This window comes from Rhea americana, unplaced genomic scaffold (genome assembly GCF_003343005.1).
Source record: "Rhea americana isolate MKP2758 unplaced genomic scaffold, rheAme1 scaffold_28, whole genome shotgun sequence".
NCBI lineage: Eukaryota > Metazoa > Chordata > Aves > Rheiformes > Rheidae > Rhea > Rhea americana.
The window spans coordinates 7151322-7162262 of record NW_028186401.1 but is presented as its reverse complement, the minus strand read 5'-3'; the positions used below and the strand labels follow the sequence as shown (position 1 = coordinate 7162262).

General features: G+C 38.5%; 1 long non-coding RNA gene across 1 annotated transcript; it reads left to right on the top strand.

Annotated features, from left to right (window-relative positions):
- Positions 1-2456: 2456 nt before the first annotated feature.
- LOC146593839 (uncharacterized) lies at positions 2457-5909 on the top strand. Its single transcript, XR_014896316.1, has 3 exons — positions 2457-2626; positions 3457-3617; positions 5037-5909. It is a non-coding gene; the product is annotated as an uncharacterized LOC146593839 (long non-coding RNA).
- The last annotated feature ends 5032 nt before the right edge of the window (positions 5910-10941 follow it).

Genomic DNA, 10941 nt, shown 5'->3' with positions numbered 1-10941 from the left:
GAATCAGTGTAACCATATATCATGGCGTGGCACCAGAAAATCCCATCTTGAACTGGAGCTCCCAGAGCAATCAGCTTTCTCATACCTACCCTGAAAGCTATAGGATCTATAAGCACCATGCTGTTCGCAGAATAGAGTGATTCTAAAGTTCAAGGTTGTGGAAGCCCAAGCTTCTCCAGCACTCCACAAGGTAGCCTGGCAGGAAACAGGTGCTTTTGCATTAGATCTTYGCCTGTTTTTCAGCGAAAGTTTCTTGAAATAGAAATTTTTCCATGATGCAYTTTGATTTCAACAGATTGGTATTTCCTAACAAAAGTATGTCCTGTTAGGCTTCCCTAGATCTATATTCAGACCTCATAGAGTGTGAATACATTTCTTCATTATGGGATTATTACTATTTCATTCTCTTTTCATTTCTGTTTACTTTCCTTTCTAACTTATTTCCTCTGGAAGTAAATGTTATTTGTGAATTGATGCTACAGGAAGGTGCTCGTTCTGATGTCTTCTGCACACTTTTTTGATCTTTGTTGTTATAGAAGTACTTGCAGTAATTGAAGGCATTCAGTTTTTAAAAGGTAGCTATGAAGATTACTAAGGACTTTAATTAGTCTTGTGCTCTTTCATGAGTGACTGCAGGAACTGTCTGTACTTGTGTTTCTCTTCCTTTCCTTTCCTTTCCCTCTGTCAGTGCAGGGACAGCCGCTTGTGTGGGCCTGCTTTGCAGGATCAGGATTGTTCTGTAAGTGTGGAAATGGGGTTTGGGTTGGTCTTCCCTTCTTTCTCCTGCCACCCTTCCCAGGACTACCACAGAGTAAACTCTGGAAGGATCTTACCTAGACATTATTTAATATCCACATTTAGCTTTCAGTTCTGAAAACCTTGGGAGATTGCCAAGCCAAAGCAAATGCTGCCTCTGCTGTCTTCTCTGAGCATGTAGGGAAGCCTTACAGATACTGTAAAGCTGCAAAGTGTCAGGAAAATCAGGGCCATTAGCAGTTTTTTGTAAAAYGCTACAAATATGATGATATATGAAAAGCTGTGATGTGAAAAAACAACAACAACAACAAAAAAAAACCCTCTGCCTTTGTCCTAGTCTAGGTATAGGTGCTGTAAAAAAGTCGTATGTAGAGTAACTGCTGCCCAGAGAGGGGGAGTGGGTTACAGCTCAGAGAAGGCTATTTGCAGCAGATAGAGAACATTAAGTTTGATCAAATGCCAAATTCATTTGTTGCAAATTAGCTTGTGTAAATAGACATMATCTAAGACCACCTAGTGTGTCATTAAAAGGGTAATATCGGTCATGTCTTACAGATGGGGAAACTGAAGAACAGAAAGATTAAGTGACTTTCCTGTGGTGTTAAAAACAGGCACTGACCAAGCTGGGAGCAGAACTGAAGCTCCTGGAATCCCATTTCTCCTCTGCTGGACCATGCTGTCTCAATTACAGAGATGAGAATGCCAGCACAGCCAAGCCTGGGGTGCTGATTGACTCAGACCTCATTGCAGTGGTTAGATGCTATTCCCCGAAGAGAACTGCTTCAAGGATTCCAGCAAAAGAATATGCTTCTGAAAGCTCTTTTGCTGAAATCCCCAAACCAACCACAGCAAGCAACCCTTTCTCACTTTCCAGCTTGATAACAAGCGTCACCAGTTGACAGTTTATTTTCTTTCCACCAATCMAGTCTTAACTGAAAGAGCACTTGATTCTTGAGTAGGCAATAACAAGCATAGGCATGGAGCTGTTGCCACTTGTGCTTTTATTTCAACAGAGAAATAGAAAACCAGACTTCTTGAAAATGAATTGGAATATTTTCCTTATCCCTTTTCTCCATATATGTGCCTGTGTATGTGTGTATATATACATATGTATGTGTGTATGTATATTTAAAAAATTGCTGTTCAGTTTGTTGAAACGGCACTCGAAGAGTTGACAAAGATCCCTAGTTCTAATCTATTTTTCATTTGGCTTTCAAATTTAGGCTTAAATAATGAGGTAGAAGATGTATTCTTCTGTCCAGCTTTTATAACTAGGTGAAAGCTCTGACTTTCTGTCTAGTTATGGAGATGGTGGGTAGAGGAGATGGATCTGAAACGTAAGTGTTAAATCTAAACAGTGCAGTTCAGGTAGCTTTGCCRTATGCACCAAACTTAAATGAAGCAGAGGGCAGTGAGCTCCACTTGGAAACATGCCATTAGGAGATTTGGTCGAGTTGGGGAATGTATCACCTTGTTTGAGTCTGTCAAATATCTAGAGAAGACATAACCTGTAAATTAAGGACAAGACTTGGAAGGCAAAACAGGGCTTCCACGCGGTGCTTACCCGTTCTTACTCCACGCTGTTTGGAGCACACCTCCCAAAGGTGCACTCCAGACGAGACCAGYGTACAGGTATGCTTGAAGGTTCGGAGCTCTGCGGGGAAGAAAATMCCACTGCTTTTTTCTTTACAGAGCCGGGGTGCTGAGGGTGCTTTGGCTCCCAAGGGGTTACCGGACCGCGGTGCCGTGTGGAATTGCTGCTCTGCTCCCTTGGGGAGCAGGTTCTTCGGACGTGTCCGGAGYAAGACGCAGCAGTTGGCAGGCACCTCACAAAGCTCTGTTTCTGAAAACCACCCAGCGCGTTTCATAGGTTAGTTATTTCCAAAAGACATTCGAGGAAACCTTATTCTCAATTAGCGTAAGTAACCGCAGCTCCATTAATTTCTTAATAAGATTCATTTGCCTGAGGTGTTGTTACCATCCCAGAATTTTCATATGGTTTGACTTGTGAGCGAACCTTTGAATCCCAGCTTTTGTTGGTGTAAAGCTCTCTGTTTTCTTTCTGTTATCCTGTGTAACAGGTGGTAATATAAGCAAGCAATCTACCATCCCTCAAATTCTTTGAATAATGCTTCTAAAGCTCTTCTTTGAATCATAGTTTCTAGCATCTCTAGATTTTTTTTGTGAAAAATATCATTCTCTTCAGCTTTATGCAGACCTTGACTGGGAAATCTCTTTATCAATTGTTTAAATCAAAGGTAATTTTTTTTCTGTACAGAATTCATTTTAGCCTTCCATATTGCTGGTTCTTTGTGTGAAAGAATCTATTTAACTGCCTCCTTTTTAGATGGCTTTTAATGTTTTTAGGTTTATACAAGGAGTATTTTGCCAGTGAGTCTCTTCATCTTCACCACTAGAATGAGTTTAATGGACATCCAGTAGTTTCATACTAAGTAGTTTCTTTCAGCTTTATCCTCCCTAGGGAGGAATGCAGTGAATGGCTGGAAATGTCAGCAGCTGCATTAGCTGAAGCAGTTTGGCTGCTGACACTTCCTAGATAAATCTTACCCCTTTTCATTTTTGCATTTCCTTCTGTTTCCCTCGAAGTAAGAGAGCCAATGAAACTTCTTGTCCAGCATAATACAGATTAGGAACTAAATTAGCAGCTATTACAGATGGGCATTTTTCTATTGATTTCAGGGTGAAATCCATTAAAACCAGCAGAAAAGTTGGCTCCATTTGCAAAATCAAATAGAAATGTGAGGCTGAGAAAAAATAAGGAACGGATGCATCTCCACAGAGTACAGGATGGCTCAGCTGTTAGCGAGTATAATGTGGACCCTGGCCACCTGATGGTGAAGGTATGTATCGAGTGGGCTCTGCTGCTCCTCTCAGCTATTTCTTGATACATAAATGAGGTAAAATATGGAAGCAAACTAGCCAGGATGCTTATCCTTTCCTCTCAAGCATCTGATCATGGGCGTATTTGGAGATGGAAAATTAATTAGATGAACCTTTGGTATTATTCAGACAGGTAGTGCCTGTGTTGCCCTCCTCAAAAGCTGGAGAAGTTGGCATTGCTGTTGCTGATGATTTAGTCATATGTTTTGAGAGAGCCAAGTCTTCCCTGAGGAATAAGCATTGCTGATAACAACTTCTTATACCTGTCTTTGTTGGTATATATTTTGCAGTGATTGAAAATGCCATTTAGATGGTTGAAGAAATTTTGTGTATAGTTTAAGACATGCTTGCCAGTACTGGTTAGTTGGATCATAGCAAATAGCATGTCAGGAGAAGTCCATGGCCTCAACTGTTTGCTTTTCCTCATGTTAGATAATCAATGAATTCCAAAGTCTGACTGCATAATTCACCATGTTACTCAGAAGTACCACAGGTTATTTCTTGGACTATGGCATCTCTCCTCCATCCAGATTCCTCAAAGAAAAGTGAGACTGTGCTTTAGAGTGCTGTGATTACATTGCATATACGTGACTATATTATATACATTAGAAGCATGATCTTGCGTTAAAGCTGCTTGGTATTTATTATCAGACCCCACATATCCCACAGTGTGCAGAAATTAGATTTTTAGGAAATAGATTGTATGTCTTGAGTTATCAACATGGATTGGCCATGCAGAAATGTTATTTAGTGGAGTGTGTTATCAAAGTTCATAGAGTTACTTTCAGAATGGATGTCTTTACAGCTTCCGTGGTAAAACTCTAGTTTGAAACTTTACTTTTTCAACCCTTAAAACGCAGTGGCCACCTAATTGCCAGGAGGCAGATGTTGTTAGAATACTGGAAGACTTTTCCAAAAACTCTTGTAACCTTTTTTGAGTTAGTCAAGTGTTCTGTTTCACAAATTTATTCCACTTAAAAGGAGAATTTGGTATTGGAGACAAAAGTCTCTTGTGTAATCCTGTTTATTTCAAAAGATATGCCAACTACCTTTTCCTTAAGCATGGGAGGATGAAACAACAGGAGATTGCTTTTAGCTGGTACTCGGGCCCAAAAGCTCTGTCTAGGATTTTCTCAGTGCCACATCCCACATTTGACCAGCCTGCATCTGAATTTTCTTTCAAAAATCTGCTTGCCTGTGGTGTTTCTGTTGTCCTCCTTGTCACAGCCACATACTAGTCAAATAGACCATCTTYTTGCATAATTCAAATTCCTGACTGGGCTTTTATATTGCTGTTTTGGCTTGTGACAAGCTGTATGTTGGGTTCAAGGCCACATCTGTTTAGTAAAGGAGTTTTAACTATAACTTGTGTTTTAAAGGCGGAGTTGGTTACAATGACAGCTCCCGTGGTACTTCACCTAGTAATCTAAAATGTGCTGATATCCCTTTTCTCAAACAATGATAAGAGTTGCTTCATGTTATGTGGACAACCTCGATGAAAACTGATCTCTTGTACAGGACAATTTCTAGAAGTGGGATACTCTCCTTCTCTGTTTTTTGTGAGTACAAACGTGTAATAGAAAATGTTTGCTCAGGGGGTTTTCAGTTTCAAATTTGTATTCATCGTTGTTTGAGAGTGAGGGGATGCTTCTTAGCTTTTGAGAAAATATTCTATTATTAATCCCATCAGAGAGTGAAATAATAAATGCAAAGGGCTAGGCTGTGACTCCAGGTCAGTGTCCAGAGATGCTCTGAGTTGGAGTAACAGCTTTGACAGAAATCTTCCCCTCCTTCCACTTCGCTCCTGGGAGTAATAATTTCCTGCCGACCAGCACCGGTACGTGTCCCTCCTGAGAGGAGGCCATGGCATTACTCCGGGTGGTGATAGGTTGGCTGCATCTTGGATGTAGATCCAGGACACTAGTGTCATGCCTGTGTACATTCAAATACTATGTCTACGTATCTTTTTGGGTCAATTTGCCTCTAGTTAGTAATGATACTGTTAAAGATGCAATATTCCTCTAGTTTTTGCTTCCTATGAACGTCTTTTGTCAATCTGCTCCTTGGAGGGTAGAGCAGCTCTGCAGCTGGTTTGTGTCTACGGGTCAGGCTGAGAGAGAGGTTTGTGCAGGGTAGAGCAAAATTAAGGTTAGGGTTATCTGCCAAGTTATTGTAGAGGACCACGAATCTGTATACATTTTCTTGAATGCTCATTTCAGAGATTAATTTCTYAAATTTTCTCTTTTCAGCACTCAGGTTATAAAGATGTATGAGTTCTAGAAAGTGAAAGAATGGATCTAGAAACTAACTCRTTCAAGTTGTTTCACTATTTACCAATCCAAAGCATATATCTAAAAACAACTTGTTCAAGCAACATAGTTCTGTTATATCCTGCTGCTTTCTTAGACTGTCTGTCTTAGGTAAGTGTCCTCAAATTCTTTCACCTCTCTATGGGAAACTGTCAAATGGCTACGCAAATCCAGCAGACAGGATGAATCTCTCAGCGGTACTCATGACTGGAAACAGGGGTTGCTTGCAGCAGCCCTTGAGCGAACTCAAAGACCACACATATGCAGCACCAGAAGTGAAGTTTCAAATCGTTTTTCCTCAGCAGTGTTAAGCAGAAACAGAGAGAGGTGGCAGAGGACTGTTTGCTGCTTCCATGCATATTAYGGATAACTTACTTTTGGGGTATTAGATCTGCAATAACCTACAGCCATTAGGAATGGTTCATGAACATTCAGACATGCATAGGTAATTCATGTTAACTGAATACACTTATGTGCATGCTCATAAAATCGAAGCAGGTTGCAACTTAGTGGAATAAATGAGATTGCTTCTTTATAGCATGTGGTTTATGCTTTTTTYCTAGTTTAAAACCAGATCATTAAAATATAAAACTGGCTGATAATTACAATAAATATTGCTAGAAATGTTTGTACTTTCCAGCTTGCATATAATCTTTCTTTGTTTCTTTTTCTTTTTTTAAAAAAACATTTATTCTGTTCTGGATCTCTCTTTATATGCTATGAGGATTTCAAATCTATGTGCTTGTGGGTAAATAACTTCTAAATGGAGGCTTGATGTAAAATGTCAAACTTTACCTGACCTAAATTATTTTAGCAGAGGTTCAATGAAAAGATTGAATCCACTTCAAAATTGCTGTTGCTCTTAGCTAAATTCCTCCTATGTTATTAGACCAATATTATGTTACTGGAGTCTAGAGGAAGGGAAACAAAGCAAAATAAAACATCACTTTCTGATGYTGTGTAGAGTAAGAAGAAAGAAGAGGAAACAGGTGTTTTGCTTTTTCTACATAAAAATACTTGTAATTTTTAATCTAAATCTTCAGATGGACTAACTCCCAATCATGCTTTTTGATCTACATGGGATGAAGGAGCAGATCATGCACGATACGTCATTAAAGACACAAGGCTGATTGGTGTGGGGAAGGATGTGACACATGCCACAACTCTATTTGGGGACACACAGAGATTTTCTTAATATTGTTGCTTCACAGTATTTAAAAATAAAACTCTTGCAGCATTACATTTCTGAGCTGTATCACAGTTAAAAATAATTTTCACTATTCTCAAGAATTAATGTAGATCTCAGGACATGAATTTCTGGTGGATAAATAGACAGGAATATAAAAAAATCTTATTATTGCCAGTTATTGCCAGTACAGAAGAAAGTGCACTGTGAAACTGAACAATTACAGGGGTCTTAGTGGGTCTCTGAAAATTTGTGTGTTCACAATCTAGAATTTGATCAGTTTTAACTTTTCTTTTACTATTTAATTAAAAAAATAAAAACTGTGTTAGTAATTTCATATTTGATTTTGATTAGATGGATTCAAATCTTAATGGCTTCTTCATTAGTGATTTAAAGAATAAATAATATATAAAATGTTAATTGTTTATTCTTCATGTCAGTTTAATACTTTACTATTTTATTTTTATGATTAAAGGCCACATGGAAGAATACAGATCTAAAGCCACAGTATCTGCACACAAACGTAACAAAAGTTAGAGTAATTGGAACCCCTTCTGTTGATGTATTGTTTTGKTTTTTTTCTTGAAACAAAGTAATTATAAATCTTAGATCTATAAACATTCATATGGGATGTAATGCTTGCTTATTCTGACAGTAKGCTTAATACATATTTACAGGATTAGGTGCACGAAGTTTATTATATCTTTATGTCCCTATTTTAAACTAGTTGAAATACCAGTGGAAATTAGAAGCAGGAGAGAATATCCTCTAGACTTGCTGAGCCCCACACAGTCAGCTGAAGTCTTTCCTATTCTGTATGTCAAATTGCATCGTCAGTATCTCCATCTTTCCCCTTTCTCCGTAGAAGAAGGTTTGAACTGCTGACAGTTTCTTCCTTATTCAGTCCAGCTTTATCAAAGTCAATACGTAAAACTTCATATTGCATAATTTCGCTTAAAAAAAAAAAAATCCAAAGCATCATGTTGTTGTCTTCGACAGGAATCTACAGATTTTACAAGTGCTTTCTTGTGTTAGTGAAGGCAGCTAACGTGACTGCTGCCGGAATCGGGTGGACAGAAGACGTGAAGGTTTACAGAAGCTCTGAACTTTGAAGGTTGGCTCTGCCATATGGTGTAATAGGTAATCACCCCAGTTTTTCTTTGTCAGATTGGTTAATAACAACCCAAGATTGCATGGTGGTGAGTGTAATGTTCAGGTCAGACTACCCTGGCTGGTTAGAACTTTAATTCCCTTACATTAATCCTTTTGATCTATGTCRTGAAAGTATAGCCTGTAGCTGTCAAATTACATATGCACTGTGAGTGTACTCTAAGTTCAAGACTTAGCATTGTGTAATCCAATTCAATTTATTTTTGTATCTCATCTTTCACACAGAGTGTCTGAAAATGCTCAATAGTGAGAGACAGAATAATGAGATAATGCTTTAACAGAACTATGTAGTGACTTGCATGTAGATAGAAAGCAAAGCAGAAGATGAACTTCTTCTAATTTACAGCTTTTTTCACTGAAGTAGTGTAAATACAGGGATGCTCTGATAATAGAGACTTAAAGGGGATGCRGAGAAAGTATGTTGATCTTAACTTGTATTAAAAGTCATCTGTAGAATAATAAAGCTTAAAGTATATACAGTGATACGTTGTACTAAATAGTATTTTATAATATAAGAACTTGCATTTTCAGGACTGCATAGTATACTTCTAAATTTGTTCTTACGGGTGGAATAACGTAAGAATGGAAATGTAAAAATGGTATGATAGCCTCTGATTGATGTTCCTACTGATGAACATTGGAAGGACATGTTGGTGAAGCTRTGTGAAGGAAGAAAGAATTGGGAAAAGAAGCTGTAGAGGTCATTTGAGAGAGAACTAACTCTGGCGTAAGCAAGAATCATAGTGATGGTGTGAAAACAGCAGGATGCATTCTGGCAGGGAAGGGAAAAAATGAAAATACAGGAGTGTGGTGGGATAAGTTGGTATCTTGGATTTGGTATTTACTCCTAGATAGTTTCATATGTCTTTCATCCAGGACATGGGACTTTCGCATTTTGCCAAACCTGCAGCATCCAGCACTGCAAAAGGGAAAGACAGTCCGTCATCATGGGATTTCACCCTGCTTTTCCTTCTTTAAAATGTGGTCTTTTTAGTAAGTGGTCGCTAGTAATGAAGTAACATTGAATTTTTAACTGAAGAGAGTAATTGCAGAATCAAAATATTCTATCATTGAACTGCTCTACAGTGAAAGGCAATGTACTGTAGTGTTGCTTTTCCCCCACATTCCTGAACTGCCTTACCTACAAGTACAAAACTTGGAATGTAGACCATTATTTGAGTTGAGAACTGCAAATATGTTGCATTAATTGTGCCAAATTGAGACACCACAGTAAAACTAGCTTAGAAGATCAGGAAAAAAATATGTACTTGAAAGCATCAAGCCTTAAGCAGTGAGGAATGGTGAAGAACTGAAAGAGATAATAATTAGTGCTGCCATGAAGATAGCTTAGGAGAAGAGAGAAAGAGCTATGTCCATATTCTTATATATATATATATATATGTGTATGTGTTTATATATATAAATATATCAAAATGAACAGGTGAGATCAGAAGTAGTTTAAAGTGAGAACATGAGGATTTGGGAAGAGGCTATAGTCTCCCTCAAATATTCAGAGAAATAACTGTAGAGATATGAAAAGGAAATTAGCTAGCCAAAAAGGGCATTTGAAGGTTATTGTGAGAGGAAGGAACTAGTAAAAGAAGCAGTGGAAGAACTTAGGGATGGAGAGAACGGGACAGGCAAGATGGTATAATGGAGAGATCTGTGAGTGATTTGGGAAGAAATATGTTCAAATGAATGACTGTATTGAATGTATTAAGACTTTAATTTCTTATATTCTACATAGGAATTTGGTTTTCCTCTGACTTTTAATGTTGTCTTTTTCTGAATTTCTTGAGACCTTCAGAAATATTCCTAGGTAAGTGTGAAAACCACTGGTCGCTGAGCAATAAGATGCATTCCATACAGCAAACACTCAGGCAAATGGACATCTTAACAAACTGGCCCTCTATAACCATCTGCTCAGGTGCCTTCTTACGTGCTTCAGTGTATTCTTATGTTCAGTCATCCAAGATGAARTAGAGTAGGGGAGAAATAAGAGGATTTGATTCTGGCTAGTATACTTTGCCTAGTTATACAGTTACACTCACTATTATATAAATTTATTGCATCTTCACTGYCTTTCAGGCGCAGTTGTGCTTATTGTACAAGCAAAACTTACTCCTCGCTCTCCAAACARCAGTGCTTGTAGGAGCAAGACCAGGGCTTCTGCCAAGAGATACAATCAGTCCATCCTTGAGTGATTCTAACAGTTCAGTACTTAGAAGGCAATGCTAGTCGTTCGTGCTTTGTGTTCAAAAGTGGATGGCGAATTCTAGAGCCCACCATTTTTGGATTTCCAATATGCGTTAACTTAAACTGGATTTGGGGAGATAGGGTGCTAGAGTATAGCTACATAAATGGAGTGGGTATTTTGGCTTTTTGTTTGGCTTGCTGTTTTTAGTCTCAGTTTTATTTTTCTGTCTCTATGAGCTGAAAATATGGAGARCCAGCACAATGACCAGACAACTTTCCATGGATCTGCCGAGTGCTGGAAGCCACAATTTGAGAGTCTTTGCACTGATCCTGTTAAACTGAATAACATTAGGCATACTAGTGGTGCTCTGTTGGTGGCCGTTCAGGCTACTAACCTCTACTGACTCTATGCAGACTGCAGTC